Source organism: Telopea speciosissima, chromosome 1 (assembly GCF_018873765.1).
Source record: "Telopea speciosissima isolate NSW1024214 ecotype Mountain lineage chromosome 1, Tspe_v1, whole genome shotgun sequence".
NCBI lineage: Eukaryota > Viridiplantae > Streptophyta > Magnoliopsida > Proteales > Proteaceae > Telopea > Telopea speciosissima.
Window position 1 is genome coordinate 43,754,690 of NC_057916.1, and position 19,373 is coordinate 43,774,062.

The 19,373-nt window shown below is 37.5% G+C and overlaps 1 non-coding gene across 1 annotated transcript; it reads right to left on the minus strand.

Annotated features, from left to right (window-relative positions):
• Nucleotides 1–16,834: 16,834 nt before the first annotated feature.
• Nucleotides 16,835–16,941, minus strand: LOC122649217. The gene has a single exon (XR_006331192.1). It is a non-coding gene; the product is annotated as a small nucleolar RNA R71 (small nucleolar RNA).
• Nucleotides 16,942–19,373: the final 2,432 nt, after the last annotated feature.

Below are 19,373 nucleotides of genomic sequence, written 5' to 3' on the forward strand. Positions count from 1 at the left end.
GAATTTAGGTTGAATTTAAGTGAATTCGACTTGAGTTAATTTAAGTGCATTTAAAGTGAATTTAAGTGAATTTGACCTGAGTTAATTTAAGTGAATTTAAATTGAGTCAATTTAAGTGAATTTAAAGTGAATTTAAGTGAATTTGACTTGAGTTAATTTAAGTGAATTTAATTTGAATGAATTTAAGTGAATTTGACTTCAGTTAATTTAAGTGAATTTAAGTGAATTTGGCTTGAGTTAATTTAAGTGAATTTAATTTGAATGAATTTAAGTGAATTTGACTTGAGTTAATTTAAGTGAATTTAATTTGAGTCAATTTAAGTGAATTTGTCTTGAGTTAATTTAAGTGAATTTAAAGTGAATTTAAGTGAATTTGACTTAAGTTAATTTAAGTGAATTTGATTGGAGTTAATTTAAGAGAATTTGATTTGAGTGAATTTAAGTGAATTTTACTTAAGTTAATTTAAGTGAATTTGATTGGAGTTAATTTAAGTGAATTTGACTTGGATTAATTTAAGAGAATTTATTTTGAGTTAATTTAAGTGAATTTAGCTTGAGTTAATTTAAGAGAATTTAATTTGAGTGAATTTAAGTCAATTTGGCTTGAGTTAATTTAAGTGAATTTAACTTGAGTTAATTTAAGTGAATTTGGGTTGAGTAAATTTTAACCTAGTAATGGGACTAAGGGTATTTAAGTAAAAGATTTTAGCTAGATATTTTATCCTTGAGCACTATTGGATGTTAGGATTAAGGTTTAGGTTTTTGACATGGTTTTTTGGGTATTTCTAAATGAAAACTTGTTATTTACCAAAGTGCCATGGATTATAAATAATCTTTATGGAGAAGAAAATTCACATTTTGTTTTAGTTCTATTCACTTAGCTAAACAAGAGAAAGAGGGAAAAATAGAGAAAAATGAGATTTTGTTTTGGAATGAAGCTTTGAAGAGCAATTTGACGAAATTGGAGGATTAAGGCTTGTTTTAAAGAGGGAAGTTCATGTTATGAATTTGAGGTAATGAACTTAGTTTTTCTAAGGAACCTTGTATTTTATTGATGAATCAATCAAATTGATGGGCTTAAACATCTAATTATGATGTTTTATGGTTAGGTTATTGAAGGATTTGAATGGTTGCAAGGTTTGATTAGAGGTCTTAGTGAAGACCTCATGGAATTTGGGGTTTTTTTCATTCAAGTGAAAGGTAGGTTACTTTTTATCTTCAAATTGATCAAATTCATTGTTCAAAGAGGATTCCAAGAGGTTTTAAAGTCTTCTTTTGATGGTATTTAATTCTGGAAACCATGTATAGAAGCTTAGAACCAAGATCCCCAAGAAAAATTGAAGTTTTAATGAAGCTCCTCAAATTTTGGATTTCTTGCTGTATTTTATTTTCGGACAGATTGACCCATGTGCAGTAAATATACCATATCTCACTCATTTTATATCAGAATTGAGTGATTCTTATTTCTGGTGAAAGAAGACTTCCGTAGCTTCATATTTTGTGAATAGGATTTTTTTCAAAATCTGCTCTGAAGGGAGTCAAACATCCATATGAAGTTATCCCATGTATTGCTGTATTTTTCCTGGGCAGAATGGTCCCGAAAAAAGAATTTTGATTTTTGAGAAAAAATTTATATAGTATGGTTCTATATTTTGGTCAGTCCTTGGACATCAAAGAAAGACATAAAATGGGTTGTTTTGATGACCCTTAGGGTCTCCCGAAGATCGGTTCAAAGTTGAAAATTCGGGAAGCGATGAAAGGTGTGTTAGGTCATGTAGCTGTTAAGCTATGTATGTTTGATGAATGATTTCAACGAATGGATGTCATATTATATGCTAGTATCATGTACTAAGTATACATAAAAGATATAAGGAATGTATGATTCTAAGTAAGAATGTAAGCTCTATGTGAAAGAATGATATGCATTACGTTAATTATTGACTATGTATGCATGATTGATGTAAGGAATGCATAATGGTATGTGAATATGTATATTCAATACAACAGAATGATATAATTATATGGTATTTTTAAAGAGATTGAAATGGAGTTGACAAGAAAGTATGTATGTGGAAATATGACTGAGAATGTAAATGCAAGGTTTCGACATATGAAAATATCATGTTTATACCCTATGTTTACTATGATACAAATGGATGAAGGAGTGCATGACTACATGGAACACAAAATAGATAAAAGAATGGAAAGAAGTTAATGCACCTATGTTGTGCAAATAAATATGATAAGTTCATATGTATCATATATATGCTCATGATGTTAAGAATAGATTGGGTTAGATAATAAACGATGCATGGTAGAAATGTAAGTATGATGGCTCTATGTGATAGGAGATGCTAATTAAGCATCAAAGGTATAGTGAATGGCAAGAATGAAAAAAATGTATGATAGATGGTTTATAAGTGGAAAGCTTAAGGCAAAATTATGATGATGATGATATAATGTTTATCACACACATATAATACGATACAAATGATAGAATGGATACGTGAATACATAGGACTATGAATGAACTAAGAAAAAGAATAAATGTATATACTCTTATTGTACATGCAATTATGATATGCTCCCTATGTATCATGTACATGTTCATGATAATGTTAAGGATAGTAATTGGAATGGTACTTTTAGTACTCAATGAATGGTCAATGGAATGAAAGTTATGTACCTAAGTTGTGTATACAACTGTGTTAGGTATCTTATGTATTATGTATAAATCATAATGTTTATGAATGATTTATGGATTGGTACTTTACTGTACCATGAATGTTTAAGCATAAAGAGAGAAAGTTAAATGAAGCCCTAAGTCAATAAGAAATGGTGTCATAAGAGGTGTTGAGGGTTCTACCACGACACATCCCAATACTAATGAATACCATACCCAAAAATAAGATGAGACTAAGGCTAAGAACGAAACTGGATAACTTATGAATGGTTCAAGGAATGTTAAAAATAATGTAAGATGTATGTTGCTCCAAGAATAGTTATAGATTATATATATGTATAGTTATGCATGTGTAGACACCTAATTTTGGTCACCCTCCCTGGCAATGATGACACGTGGAGTACCGGCATTCTCTGTCTCAGATACCAAAACAAAATAAAAATAAACTTTAAAGGGGGAGGGTAAAAGAGGAAACTAAAAGGAAGAAAGAAAAGGGGGTAAGTTGGTAAAAGATCCAATCTAACCTAAAGGAGGGTAAAAAAGGAAAACCAAATAAAATCTAAACAAACCGTAAAGGGGGGTAAATTAGTTAAATCACCTCTAAGATATTCAAAGTAGGGTCAAAAGGGAAAAAAACAATAAAATCTAAACAAACCCTAAAAACGGGGGGGGGGGGTAAGATGGGTAAATCACCAAATCAAACCCTAAAGAGGGAGAAATATAAAAGGCAAAAGAAGATTAAAAAAAGGGGGGGCCGTCATTCTCTAAGGAGAGAAGAGAGAAAAGAGAGAGGAGAGAGGGAATGTTTCTGAAAAGAGTAAAATGAGGAAAGAAAGGAAAAGACAGAGAGAGAGTCAGGGAGACTGAGAGAACAGAGAAGAAGAGAAAAACGCAGAGGAAAAGGGAGCTGTGATCGTATTTGAGAAAGAGCAGACAGAAGGAATGAGAGTGAAGAACAGAGAACATAGAAAAAGAAAGAAAGTGAAGAAGAAAATGAGGGAGGTAGAGTGAAGAAAAGAACAGGCTGAGAGAGAAGAGGAAAATAGTGAGATAAAGTGGGAAAAATCGAGAATAAAAGAGGGAGAGAGAACAGAGAATGGAGAAAGGAAGAGAGAATGATAGAGAGGGAGATATACTGAGATTAGAAGGCCGAGACTTCCCTGAGTCAGGGACAAAGCTTCGCCGGTGGTTCGTGGTCTGCATTTCTTCCTCTTCCCATGTTCTTGGTCTGTTGAATCCATTTAGTTCGAAATCACAGCTTGCATCTCATCAGAAGTTCTAGCATCCCATCTGGCCTCTGCAAGTTTGAACGATGGAATGTGTGGATTGTATTCATGGAGGCATGGAGCAGATCGCAGACTCTTTGCTTCGTTCTATTTTTTGTATTTATTCTTCGTTTGGTTTTTTAGTCGTTGTAATTGATCCCTTCCCACTTTAGTTCCCCTGTTTTGTAATAATCCTTTTGGTTCGCGTTCATCACCGGCTGCTGATCGTTTTGGGGAGCTTCAAACAAGACCTCAGGTATCTCTTTGATACCAGCTCAAATAGAAGGGTGTCAACAACAGATGGCACTAATATAACTGGAAGACACAGGAGACCAGTCAAGAAGCCAGCCTGGCACAAAGAATATAAAATGTGAAAGGAAGGACTTAAATGTAAAACTAAGAAAGTGAAATTATAGATAATAGAATTGGTTGTGTACTGTTATAAATAGATCTGATCAATAGAAGGGAAGACAGGTCACAAGTTGAGAAGTTTGCTCATATTTTCTTTCTTCTTCTTTTACTCTGTTTTCTGTTTTCTTCTTTTACTCTATTTTTTGTTTCTTTTCTCAAGTTCTTCTTTATTTCCTATTTTTCTTTCTTTGGGTCCCATCATTGGTGCTTTCATTGTTAACCATGACGGAAGGAACTTGAGCTCGACAGACTGAGTTGGCTCTAGAGAAGATGGTCGCTTAGATGGCAGCAATGCAAAAGGAATTTTCCCAAAAATTTGATAAGCTAACTGCAGATGTGGAAGCACAACAGGTCAATTCACAAGAAAATTCTGCACAAGGGACAGATTCTTTGCATGCTATAATGCCGGTGTCTCAGATCAGGACTGTGAAACTGGATTTTCCAAGATTTGGAGGAGGAGATCCAACGAAATGACTGTTTAAGGTAGACCAATTTTTTTCATTTCATCAAGTACTTGATGTGCAATGATTGCCTATGGTTTCTTTTCATTTAAATGGTGAAGCTTCAAGTTGGTTTCAATGGGTCTTACAAAGCCGACAGTTGCGATCTTGGGCTGAATGTGAGGTGGCTTTGAGGTATAGATTTGGTCCTTCTCTTTATGAAGACTCTCAGGGTTTGTTAACTAAACTGACACAGACTAGCTCAGTTTTGGAGTATCAGACTCAGTTTGAATCCTTATCCAGCAAGGTTTTGGGTTATCGGAACAATTTCTCAAGAGCTGATTCATTTCCAGGCTCAAACCAGCGATCCGAAGAGAGGTCATAGCACATCAGCCCCTCACAATGCATCATGCTATAGGATTGGCTAGATTGCAAGAAGATCGGTTGCAAGACATGCAGATGGCTACTAGGTCGTGGCAACCAAGAATTGGAGTATCACCCCCAATCTTGAATCCAAGACCAGTTGCAGCATTGCCATCACCTTCAAAAACGAATAGAGGTCTTGGAAGAAAACTGACTCAAATGCAAATTCAAGCAAAAAGGGAAAAAGGCTTGTGTTTTTCTTGCGATGAAAAATATACTCCAAGCCATAAGTGTAAGAAAAAAGGTGCATGTTTCTGGTTTGAAGGAGCAGATTATGAGGATTCCATACCCTTATTAGAGGAGGAAGCCAGTATAGATCCTTATGCAAGGGCTGTAGAGACTGTCGATGGTAGTCCAGCCATCACTCTTCATGCACTTATGGGTCATCAAACACCTCAGACTCTGAGAATGCAGGGCCAGATATCACACAAACAGTTGCAAGTGTTAATTGATGGGGGTAGCACCCACAATTTCATTCAAGAAAAAGTAGCTAAATTTCTTGGCTTAACAATCACTCCTTCCCCTCATTTTAGGGTGCTGGTGGGAAATGGGGAGTACGTTACTTGCATTGGAATGTGTTCTAGAGTAGAGTTGGTGCTCCAGGATCATTCCTTTTGGATAGATTTTTTTATCATTCCACTACAAGGAGCTGATATAATTCTGGGAGTTCAATGGTTGTAGTTGTTGGGCCCTATTGTCACAGATTATGCTAAGTTGACTATGGATTTCCAATGGGAAGGCAAAGGAGTGCATCTACAAGGTGAAAATAGTTCAACTGCTGGACTTATTTCTAGCAATAATTTGCAATTTATTCATGATCATGGAGGAACGGTATTCTGTTTGCAATTATTGCCTCAAGAGCAGTCCTTGCAATCTGCCCAATTGTTTTCTTGTACTACTAGCCTTCCTAGTGCTATCCAGGAGCTGTTACACCAATATGAGAAGGTATTTTCTGAACCACAATCTCTGCCTCCACCTAGGGAAACTGATCATAAGATTGTGTTAGAGGATAATACTAAGGCTGTCAATATTAAACCTTATAGATATCCTTATTATTAGAAGAATGAGATTGAAAAATTGGTGGATGACATGTTGACACAAGGCATTATACAGCCTAGCACCAGTTCATTTAGTTCTCCTGTGTTGCTTGTTAAAAAAAAAGATGGGACTTGGCGTTTTTGTGTGGATTATAGGGGCTTAAATGCAGTTACAGTCAAAGACAAATTTCCAATTCCAACAGTGGATGAGTTGTTGGATGAGTTGTCTGGGGCAACAGTCTTTACAAAACTAGACTTGCGATCCGGATATCATCAAATAAGAATGCGTACTGAGGATGTTCATGAGACTGCTTTCAGAACCCACAATGGTCATTATGAATTCCTTGTTATGCCGTTTGGTCTAACAAATGCCCCTTCTACATTTCAATCTACTATGAACCAGATTTTCCATGATTATCTTAGAAAATTTCTGGTGGTTTTCTTTGATGATATTTTGATCTATAGTAGCAGTCTAACACAACATGAGGAGCACTTACGTCTCATTCTACAGTGCTTACAGCAGCATACTTTGTTTGCTAAAATGTCTAAGTGTAGTTTTGCTCAAGACTCTATTGATTATCTAGGGCATATTATCACTGCTAAGGGAGTTGAACCAGATCAGTCCAAAATCCAGGCCATGGTACACTAGCCAACTCCAGTTAATCAGAAGCAACTTAGAGGCATCCTTGGACTTATAGGCTACTACAAAAGATTCATCAAAGGTTATGCATCTATTGCATCCCCATTGATGGATCTCTTGAAGAAAGAGGATGATTTTAAATGGGAAGAACAAGCTGAGTTTACTTTTCAGCAACTAAAGACTGCTATGATCCAAGCACCTGTTTTGGCATTACCGGATTTTACTCTACCATTCACATTAGAGACAGATGCTTCGGGGAAGGGTATAGGAGCTATTCTCTTACAACAAGGCCATCCTATTGCCTTCTTCAGCAGGAAAATGTGCCCTAGAATGCAAGCAGCTTCTACCTATATTAGGGAGCTTTTTACAATCACCTCTGCTGTCTCAAAATGGAGGCAATACTTGTTAGGGAGCCAGTTCATCATTTGTATTGATCAGAAGAGTTTAAAGGCTTTAATGGATCAAGTAATACAAACTCCGGAGCAACAACATTATTTGGTGAAACTCTTGGGTTATAAATATATTATCACCTACAAACCTGGGAGAGACAATGCTACTGTGGATGCTTTGTCCAGAGTCCCTGATCATAATACACGTCCGGGTTCTTTTATGGCATTATCAATACAGCATTTTGACATTTTGGATCAACTAGTTCAAGAGCATGCCTCTGACCCTGATGTTCAACAACTAATGCAATCAATACAGGCTAATTTTCAGCATTATCCTCAATGGACTGTAAGAAACAATTTGCTATACTTCAAAGGCAAGTTGTTTTTGGGAAAATCTTCAATTTTAAAACAAGATCTGCTCAAGGAATTTCATTCCACTCCTGTAGGGGGTCATGCTGGTATTCAAAGAACTTTTCTGAGATTGGGAGCTAATTTTACTTGGAAGGGAATGAAGAAAGATGTTCAGCAGTTTGTTAGTCAGTGCATTCAGTGTCAACAACACAAATCTTGCAATACTCCTCCTTTTGGACTACTAGAACCACTTCCTATTCCAAATCAGATTTGGGAAGATGTTAGTCTTGATTTTATCACCAGTCTACCTCAATCGCGTGGTTTTATAGTCATATTGGTGGTTGTGGATAGATTGATGAAAGCTAGACATTTTGGTCCTTTGTCATCTCATTTTAATGCTCATAAAGTTGCTGAGTTGTTCATGGCTATGGTCTGCAGGCATCATGGGTTACCAAGATCTATTTTGAGTGACAGAGATCCTGTTTTTCTTAGTAAGTTTTGGCAGCAACTGTTCAAGTTACAAGGGACACGGTTGAGGATGAGTTCTTCATACCATCCACAAACAGATGGCCAAATAGAGGTTGTGAATAGATGTTTACAACAATATCTTAGAAGTTTTGTAGCAGATCAGCCTCATCAATGGACCCAATTCTTGTATCTTGCCGAGTTTCACTATAACACTGCATTTCACTCTTCTATTGGAATGACTCCTTTTCAAGCTGTTTTTGGGAGAGCTCCTCCATCCATTCTAGTTTATTGTAGGGGGACTACCAGACTGGAGTTATTGGATCAGGATTTGGGCACTAGAGAAGACATTCTACAGCAGCTTAAAACTAATTTGAGCAAGAGCCAAGCTGCAATGAAGAAGCAAGCTGACAAACGTAGAACTGAATTACAGTTACAAGTGGGTGATTTGGTGTTAGTCAAGCTTCAGCCTTATAGGCAGACTACTGTTGCCAATAGATCCTCCAATAAGCTGGCTCCAAAATTTTTTGGTCCATTTCCTATTGAGCAGCAAATTAATTCTGTGGCTTACAAACTCACGTTACCAAAGCATTCCAAAATACATCCAGTATTTCATGTTTCAGCTCTTAAACCTTTCAGAGGGGATCACACTGAGCTCATTCAGCCCCTCCCTTTACTTGCTGCAAGTGTTGACAACTCTCCTCAGTTTGAACCCTTGGCTGTGATAGCAGATAGAAAGGTTCTCAGACAAGGAGTATGGGTCCCTCAAGTTTTGGTTCAGTGGGAAAATTTACCCTTGGAAGAGGCTTCTTGGGAGGATGCACGGGTATTTCATAACCTCTACCCAGCATTCCACCTTGAGGACAAGGTGTCTTTTGAAGACATAAGGGATGATACCAGCTCAAATAGAAGGGTGTCAACAACAGATGGCACTAATATAACTGGAAGACATAGGAGACCAGTCAAGAAGCCAGCCTGGCACAAAGAATATAAAATGTGAAAAGAAGGACTTAAATATAAAACTAAGAAAGTGGAATTATAGATAATAGAATTGGTTGTGTACTGTTATAAATAGATCTGATCAATAGAAGGGAAGACAGGTCGCAAGTTGAGAAGTTTGCTCATATTTTCTTTCTTCTTCTTTTACTCTGTTTTCTGTTTTCTTCTTTTACTCTGTTTTTTGTTTCTTTTCTCAAGTTCTTCTTTATATCCTATTTTTCTTTCTTTGGGTCCCATCACTCTTCTTCTCACTTCTCAATTTGATTTTATCTCCTTCATATCTCAGATATTGTTTTATGCTTCATTGTGTAGATTCAGTTTTTTTTTTTTTTTCTGAATGTTTAAGATGCTTCTTTTATTGGTCCTCTATCATATCTGAAATCATCCAAATCAGGGTCATTGTTTAAGATCGGTTTCTCTTGAGCGATGTTATTTTGTTTCTTCATTATGGGATATCTTCCGTATTGCTCATGAATGATTAAGTGTTATTGTTTTTTGGCTTTCTGTTACTGAATATTAGTATCATTTCTAGTAACATTTCTCTATTATGCCTTCTAATTTTTGTGTGTTCAACTGAATATTTTGCCGTTTCGACCCAATCCCCTGCTGATTTATTTGTTCCATCTTCGGATTTTGTTTGACCATCATTTCCATCATTTCCATTAGACTGTTTTGTATTCTACATTCTGATCATGGTGTGATTTTGTTTCATTCAACCATTCTTTTATTTGACTTTTTTTTTTTGTATTCTACACTCTGATTTTCATGCCACTTGGGAATGGGATGTTTCGTATGAATGGGTCATAATGGATTAGATCAGTCCAATATTTAATTTCGGTCTTGATTTGGGGTTTTGAGTAAGGTTCTTCAATCTTGTAATCAAATTTGATTTGAAACTAGTCTTTTAACAGTCCATGGGCCATGTGAATTTAGGTTTTGGGCCTGGATTCAGGCTGGATCTCATATAGACGAGTCAATTAATCTTTTGGGCTTGGGCTTCGAAGTTGTAGGACGTTGGATCTGATTCATTTAAGACTTTGGGTATGGGCTGCACTAATAGTCTAGGCCCATTTGGATTTGGAGCCATTTAATCTAGGCCTTGGTTTGGGCTTTGACCCATTAATTAGACATGGATCGAATAAGGGGTTTGGGCCCGAGGATTGCAATGACCCAATCTTTCACCCATCCAATATTAGTATGGTGGTTTCCTTTGGGCTAACCCGTTATTTTCTCTTGGACTTTTAATACGTGTCGGGTTGTTAGTATTAATCACGAGTCTATTCGGGGAATTTCGTTTTGGGCTTTGACCCATTGATCCAATTTGGGTGTGTGGGGAGGTTTGGGCCCATTCCCTTGGGCCCGCGAGTGCACTTTTAGCTCATAATTTAGGATTTAAATAACTTCCCCCATCTCTTTCAAACTCGAATCAGGGTATGGGATTCCAAATGAGTTTTAAAATTATTTTGGGTAGAATATAGGGTTTCCTGTGGTCTCGACATCATGTCTCTTAAACCAATGAGCCTATGACTTGTACTGGAATCTTGAATTCTGGTCTATCGATATAGTCCTCATGTTGCAGGTTTGGAGTGTGTGAGGAAGCGTGCCCAACAACGGGCCGAGTGGAATGCAGGTTTTCCTTGAGACATAGATGTATGATCTTTAGTACGGGAGTTGGGCTAGCCTGTCATCTAGCCCATGAATGTTGTGGAATCCTCATGATTTGATCAGTCAAATTCTTTGCTCCTTGCTTTTCGTTCCATGATTCATGCCTTGTGTTTTGATATATCTTCGCTTGATTGAGTGTATGGTTTAATTGGTATGATTTGTTATGTTAATTTGATTTTCTTAATCACATTAGGGTAGAATAACTTAGAAACTTGGTTTAGGTGGCAACCCTTGCACATAGATGCCTAGTCTGAGGTGTTCAGTTTAAGATGACCTAGAGTTAGAATAATTAGCTTTAGGATTTGCAAGCCAGCTCATGCGAGCAATGGTCAAAAGAAGGATGACCGGCTCTGGGCCAGGCGGACTGGGTGCCTAACACCTTCCCAGTCCGTAACCTGACATTTATCCAATGATCTGGGTGGATCTTAGCCTTATCCATGGAGTCATTAGTCTCTCCTTGATGGGAATAGTTACGGGTCCTAGACCCTTTCTAGGTGGCGATTTCCTTTTGACTCATTTACCCCCTTTGGAGGAGTTAGAGTCGTTGGCTTAGGTTTCACCGGCAAGCCATTTTGCATTGGAAGAGCACCCTGTCGGGTGGAATCTCGGAATTTTAAATCTTCGGAAACCATGGTTCTTACAGCATGATTGATTATCTTGCTTACTGGGCTATAAAGCTCATCCCATTATTGTTGAATGTTTTCACAAATCAAGGAGCAAAAGACAAGGTTAAAGGATTAGTGATTGAACAAGATCAATCGGGTTAAAGAGGAGGACATTTTCTATTCCTTAAAGTTTGGATGAGATCTTTATTATCATTATGGATATTTTGACAATTATCTTATTGAATGTTTTATAGGATAACTGTAAATAATAGGGATAGATGCCAACAGTGTTACTACCCAATGGATGGGTATTTGGGGTAGATATATGTTTATAAGGTTTAAAAAGTTCTATTTAGATGCCCCTAACCCATGAATGTTTCCGTTATGACTCTGATGGTTTTTGTGTATCATGGATCTTTAGATGGATAACTATGATGGTGATGGAGTTTTAAAATTCATGAACTGTTTATGATCCATGCATAGTATGTTTTTATAAGAATGTTAAGTTTAACTTGCACAGACCTCAATTAGATTCGGTGTCATGGGCCCCACTAGGTCTAGTTGTTCTGGGGGTGTGACAAGGCCATCGCAAAGGAATATATTGAGTGATGATGTCTATGATCGATCATTGGAGACGAATTCAATTGTTGAAGCCCGTTCGGATGAAATTCAACAAAGCCATTTTGATGTGTATGGAGGGACATGCAACTCTTTGGTTGAGAAGATAGGTATTCGCTATAATTTGAATCAAGGGACTTGCATGAAATTTGTAGTGGCAATCTCATTTGCTTGCCTTTTCTTATTATTAGGAATATTAATTGTGTATTTCTTCCGTTAGTATACTTTATGTTAATTGTAACAGTAATGTGTGGTATGTTTTTCATACTTTTAATGCTTTGGGTTGCAACACAATTGTCCTTCCCTTATTAATGTAACAATTTTTTTTTTGTTAATTGCAATATGTTGTGTTGCGTGTTTTGTCTTGTGGTTAGGGGCTGTATTGACTTTTTTTTTTGGTACGAGGGGCTGTATTGACTTGCAACACAATGATATGGGTGTTTCATTTGGGCTCTCCATGCACATAGCTGATGAGAATAATGCACCATTTGTGAAGAAAAAACGAGATGATTTGATATTATGTGCACTATAAATGCAGTATTCGCATTCTTATCCCTTTGTAATGTGCTATATGGAGTTCATCTGTCCTATGATTATGCACCAAGTATTTGAGGATATGAGGCACAATAAAAAGGATGGTCTCCTGACTATCTTATTGTCATTAAGAACCGACAAAAGTATATGAATGAAAATGGTAAGATATTAAATTCTAAGTTCAATTAGTTGATTCCAACATAGACAGAACCAATAAAGAATATATTAGGTTGTGTTTGGTTGAAGGATTCTGAGGAGTCGGATTCAACAGAATTCGGATACTGAGGAGTCAGATTCGACAGAATTCGAATTCTAGATTTTAAAGCGTGTTTGGTTTTCGAAACACGATTCCATATTGGAATCCAATAATACACTAGAATCCAATTTTATGTGTAATTTTAGAATCCACAAGAATTCGCCCCCCAAGGGCGAATTCTAAAATGAATCCAGGATTCTTGGACTAAGTATTTAAGATGAAGGATTCTGATGGATTCTAAAAATCGAGCTAACCCTAAACGCTAAACTCACTCTCGTTCCTCTCTCACGCTGAACTCTCTCTCCTTCCTCTCCATTGAAAGAAGTTCCTTCTCCGACGGTGAAACGAGTCGTCCTTCTCCGGCTCAAGCTCAAGTTTCGGATCTGGTCCATACGGCGGTGAAATCTACTTCTCCAGCTCAAGCTCTCACGTTCCTCTCAGACGCAAGGTATTTTCTTCTTCTTCTTCGTCTTCTTCATCTGTGACTGTGGCTAAGAAATCTGCTGTTGTTGTTTTATCCCTCTCCCTCCGTGGCTGAGAAATCTGCTGTTGTTGTTCTGTATAATATCGTTTTCATTTTATTTCATGCGAAGCCCCTTTTATATTTATTGTTATAGGATTTTAGGTATGCTCTTTTTGTTTAGCTGAAGTTGTATATAGATTTTTTTTTAGCTGTTTATGAAAAATGATTGATTCGTGGGTTGCATATGTGTTTCTTCAGAAAAGACCATGATTTTCTGGTTTGTTGTTCTTCTGTTTACGGTTTCCTATGTGAAAAGAGATGTCCCGGTTTCCTGTTTGTTTCTTGATCTCAGAATCGTGGTCTGTTTTTATTTATTTATATATTTTTTGAACATATCCTCTTTAGTTTTATTTGACAGTTATGGTTCTTAAATTTGTGCAATTGATTTATTTTTCCCACATCAGTTTCTAAATCGTTGGAGCTTATTTTATCTGTTTGGCTTCTGCCAGATAATGTTTTAGACTGAGTTATGTAAAACAATGTGCTTTACTTTGCTTTCTCGCGTCTACATTATATTTGGATAAGAACATGCTTCAAAGAATCATATCTAAATTGGGAGGAACCATTTCAAATCAGAATCTGCCAATCTGGATTGGACTAGAAACTCTTTGATAAGGCAAGAAACTCTTAAAAAGCTGATCTGCTGGTGATATCCCAAGTCAATATCAGCAAGATACAAATTACTGCACCTAAATGGGATAGACTGCCAATAAGTTCATTTCAACCTTTCAGGCACCTAACATATAATAATAATACAAAGCATTGGGCACTGAAATGACCTGTGATGAGCACATTTATGTGTGAAATTTTAGGGCATAAATTATACATTTTACCACATTGGACAGAGTTACTCGGTGCTTTCTTGTGCTTTTCAGGGTTTAGGTGAATTCTTGTTAAAATGAAGGAGATGATGCTAAGGAGATGTTTTAAAGCTTTTTAGAAGTGTAAATGGATGCATAGCCCATCGAGTCAGCTTCGCAATGGTTCAAACGGCACTTAATTCCGAGTTGAAACGAAGAAGTTATGGCCGTTTCCGTAACGACGCGTGAAAATGGTCTATAGGGGTTTATTTATAATTATTGACAGTCGGATGGGGACAAAGTGAAACGGAAGTTCAGATTTTAGGAACCTTAATGAAATTATCAGAAGTTACTTTACTGTACCCGAAAGATTCCATTTGGAAGGCTCTGGACAGTCCAACTTCAACTTGAGATATCTTGGGCTCCCCAACTCCGAATTGGATGAAATTTGGGTCTATTTTGTGTGATTTTTCGCAAGGAACTCAATGGTGAGACCTATATAAGCACCCCATGCTCCACGTTTTCTGAAGGACAGAATGACTATTTTATTTATTCTTGAAGGAATCCTAGTCATCACCCTTACTCTCTCTCTCCTCCAACTTCTCAAGGGCACTTCTGAAATTCTACTTGGGATAGATTTATATTTTTTCATCTATGGAAGGTTGAAAAATCAAAGATGCTTTGATTTTATTGCTTGGAGAAGATATCTACAAAGAAAAGGAAGCACTTGTTAAAATTGGAAGTTTATTTTTCTAGAACTAGAAGGTCTATGTAAACAATCTTCTCTTCTTCTTCTTTCTATTTTTTTCTTTTTTCTTAGGATTCAAGGCATTGTAAAAGAGGAAAGAGAAGAGAATATTCTCTTTTCTTAGGAAATATTTCTCCTACACTTCCATCTTCTCTCTTCTCCTCTCTTCCACCTATAAATACCCCCTACCTCTCTTGTAAAAATTTGCTCATTCACTTAGTGAAATTTCTTCTCTTCTTCTCCTTCTAATTTGTGATTTTTGGCTTTTCTAAGTTCTAGTTTGCTTTTATAATTTTTAGTTAATGGTTATAATAGGTTTAGTTTATGCTTTAATTTCAATTTAAGTCTTCAATTGGGTTGTAATTTCTTAATTCTAGTTTAGGTTTTAAGCCTTCTAGTCTAAGTTCTTAAGTTGATGACAAGACTTGAAGATTTAGAAGAGGAGGTCATGGTAAGTTTATGCAAGTATTCAAGCTTTTCATTTACATTCATGCAAGCACATCCAGGTTTTACTATCTAAACTCTCAATCTCATTCTCCATCTCCTCTATCTCTCTCTAACTTCTTCTTCTTCCCCCTCTATTTCTTTTATTTTAATTTTATATGGTTGTGGTTTATGGATGCATTTTTATTCCTTTATTTCTTTTTATGTGGTTAGTATGTGTGGTTGCATTTTTATTCCTTTCAATTCGCTTTAGTTTGATAGGTTAGATGCTCATGTGTTAGGACGTCGATTTAATCCCTTAATTTTGTTAGATGCTTATGAGTTAGGATGCATTGATTTTCGTTAGTTTAATTAGTTTAATTTAACACTTTAATTTGGTTCATTTTGCATTACTTTTAAGTTAGTTAAATAGAGTGGTGTATATCTCCTCGTGTTCGACCCGTAGCTACGATTGACCCGTACGCTTGCGGTTTTATTTTAACTCAAACAAGTTTTTGGCGCCGTTGCCGGGGAGATTATTGTCCATTTTATTTATCTGATTTTTTAGTAGTTCGAAGTGTTTTAGTTTATTATTTTCTCTTCTTTTTTTTTGAAAAAAAAAAAAAAAAAAAAAATCAGTTTTTGAAAACCTCTTCTTGTTTCTCTTCTGTTTCAAATAGTGTGCGCCCAATCTAAAGTCCTTCATATGCTTCAACCCTCCATCTTTTGGTGTCCCTCATAAGATTAAGTTACCTATGACGTTACATCTTGACTTGGTTGGGTGGATTGACATGTGACTTATCTTTGGAGGTGACCACTCTTGATAACAGGAAAGCGACATAGTGAGAGTGTTGGAAACATAAACGTATAGTAGACCTCCATTCTACATCAGAATCCATATTGGAGTCGCACATAGGTGGCTATAGAAGACTATACGGGTTCCCTTGCTGCCAACCTATATGGCATCCTTACAGCTTTTGAACCATTGTTTCGATTTTTGAGGGATAGAGATGCACTATCTACCTTGGGGTCCCTCTTGTTTCTAGTTTTTTTTTTTTTTAAGTGTTTTATTTTTCTTTAATTTTTCTAAAGGAGACCTCATATATATTTAGGTGGCTAAGGTGTGGACTCGTGATTCAAATAATCGTCTTATTAGAAGACCACCTTCTCTACCACCTTTGACCATGGGTGACCAACAACCCAAGACTCTTAAGGATAGGTTTTACCCCACCAGGGCTTCACAGCCCTCATGCATTAGTCTGCCTGTTGTTACAGGGAATAACTATGAACTCAAGACCAACTTCATCAGCATGCTACCCCATTTTCATGGGATGGCTAATTAGGATGCATATCTCTTCCTTAGGGAATTTGAGGAGGTCTGTGTTCTAATTAAGGTCCAGAATTTGACTGATGATGCAGTTAGGCTTAGGTTTATACCCTTTGCCCTGAAAGACCAGGCCAAGAAGTGTCTCTATGGACTGCCAACAAACTCCATTAATACATGGGATGAGTTCACCATTGTCTTTTTGAGAAAATTCTTCCTTCTTCACAAGACCAATAAGCTTAAAAGTGACATCCTCCAGTTCGAGCAGAAACCACATGAGTCCTTTTCTAAATTCATGGAAAGATTCAAGGACCTCCTCTTAGAATGCCCTCACCATGGTTTTGACTTGTGGCAGCTATGCCAAATTATTTATGAGGGTATTGATTATCAGACCAAGCAACTTGTAGAGTCTATGTGTCCAGCAGGCTTTACTTCTTTTTCTGAGGAGAATGATGCATGGACATTCTTAACCAACTTGGCTGATAAGACTAGGGAATGGGAATCTTCCCAAGAGGCTGAAAGGACCACTAAGGGGTATCTCATTGAGGGTATGCCAGCCAAGGAGGCCAAACTTGATAGCCTCATAAAACGGTTGGAGTCTATAGTTCTTAAAGAGTCTATACCAGTTAATCCGGTCAATCAAGTCAACCATGTATCGGTATGCAGTTGGTGCCAAACCCCTGGACACCTTTCTGAGGAATGCCCCAACACCTTGGTGGGCAATTCCAGCACTGAGAATGTAACCATCAAGGCCAGGTTGGTGCCCAAAGGACCAACTATGCACCATAAAGCCAAGGAATGTCTCGTAACCCCTTTCCCCCTCGTCCTCATCCAGGACCTTCTATTAATTCTACTAGGCCTCCTCTCCTTGCACCTTATCAGCAACCCCCAGGGTTTACCAATATAGGAGAGGCAACAAGACTGAATGAGATGGACAACAAGATAGCTCTTCTCATGACAAGCCACAATAACATGGAAAAACAACTCACCCAGCTTGTCACAATCCTGCATGAGAGGGAAACAGGGAAGTTACCTAGCCAGCCTGAGCCAAATCCTAGGCATCAGGTTCATATTCAGCAAGGTACCCAAGCTCCTCCAACCAATGTTGCACAAGGCCAACAGCACCAAGGGCCCTCTAGACAGGTAAATGTTGTTTATGCTTTAAGGAGTGGCCGGGAGTATCAACAGGCTAGTGCACCGTAGTCTTTATCATCTCATACTCCTGTTGACTCTCCCCCTTCTGAAGAGGCCATTGAAGTGCCTATAGCTTCAGGTTCGTCTGATGAACCTAAAGATATACCAGATGATTTGGTTGAGGAAACCAAAGAGGATTCTGTTGAGGAAGTTAAAAAGACCAACCCTGAAAGAATTTATACCCCACCTGCCCCTTTCCCAAATAGGTTGGTTAGCAAGAAGTCTCATTCTATGGAGAAGATATTGGATGTGTTCAAACAGGTTCAGGTGAATATCCCCTTGTTGGATGCTATTGCCCAGATCCCTGCTTATGCTAAAGTCCTCAAAGACTTATGCACCCAAAAGCGGACCACCAATGTGCCCAAAAAGGCATTCTTGGCTACTAACATTAGTTCTCTAATCTCACACCGATGTGACCAAGCATAAGGATCCGGAAGCCCCACCATCTCTTGCACTATAGGCCATACTACTATTGATCATGCCTTATTGGACCTTGGTGCAAATGTGAACCTCTTACCCTTTCATGTCTACCAACAACTGGGATTGGGAGAACTGAAACCGACCAAAATTACTCTTCAACTTGCAGATCGATCGGTTAAAGTTCCTAAGGGAATGATTGAGGATGTCCTGTTGAAGGTTGGAGAATTTATTTTTCCTGTAGATTTTATTGTTTTAGATACCCAACCCACTGCCAACTTCAAGGACCAAATCCCAATCATATTGGGTAGACCATTCCTAGCTACCAGTAATGCTTTAATCAATTGCAGGAATGGTCTCATGAAATTATCTTTTGGCAATACTTCTGTTGACTTCAATGTGTTTAGGTTGAGCAAGCAGCCTGACATGGATGAAGAGGTGCATATGCTTCAAGGATTTTCCGATGATATTGATACGTTCTTTGAGATTGATTTTGATTCGGGATTTCAAGAATGTATGCAAGAATTGGAGGGTGTTGATGATACTCCCTTATCTGAGGTCTGGAGCATCCAACCACCTTTGGAGCCCCTTGGACTCCTATCCACTTCCATTCCCAAATCCTCTATTATTGAGCCCCCCACATTAGAGTTGAAGGCATTGCCCTCCAACCTCAAGTATGTCTTCTTAGGACATGATCATACTCTTCCTGTTATTATTGCTTCTGATTTGACTTCTATTCAGGAAGAAGAGTTGATTACGCTTCTAAAGGACAATAAGGAAGCCATAGGTTGGACCATGTCTGACATCAAAGGTATTAGCCCCTCCATTGTTCAACATCATATACATCTGATGGAGAGTTCCACACCTTCTAGGGAACCCTAAAAGAGGGCTAATCCTATGATGAAAGAGGCAATCAAGAAAGAGATCCTAAAATGCTTGGATCATGGCATCATTTATCCTATTTCTGATAGCCAATGGGTGAGTCCTGTGCAGGTTGTGCCTAAGAAAGGAGGAGTCACTGTAGTTGAGAATGCTAATAATGAGTTGATTCCAACCCGTATCCAAACAGGATGGAGAGTGTGCATTGACTATAGGAAATTGAATGCGGCAACTTGGAAGGACCACTTCCCCTTACCTTTTATTGATCAGATATTAGAGAGACT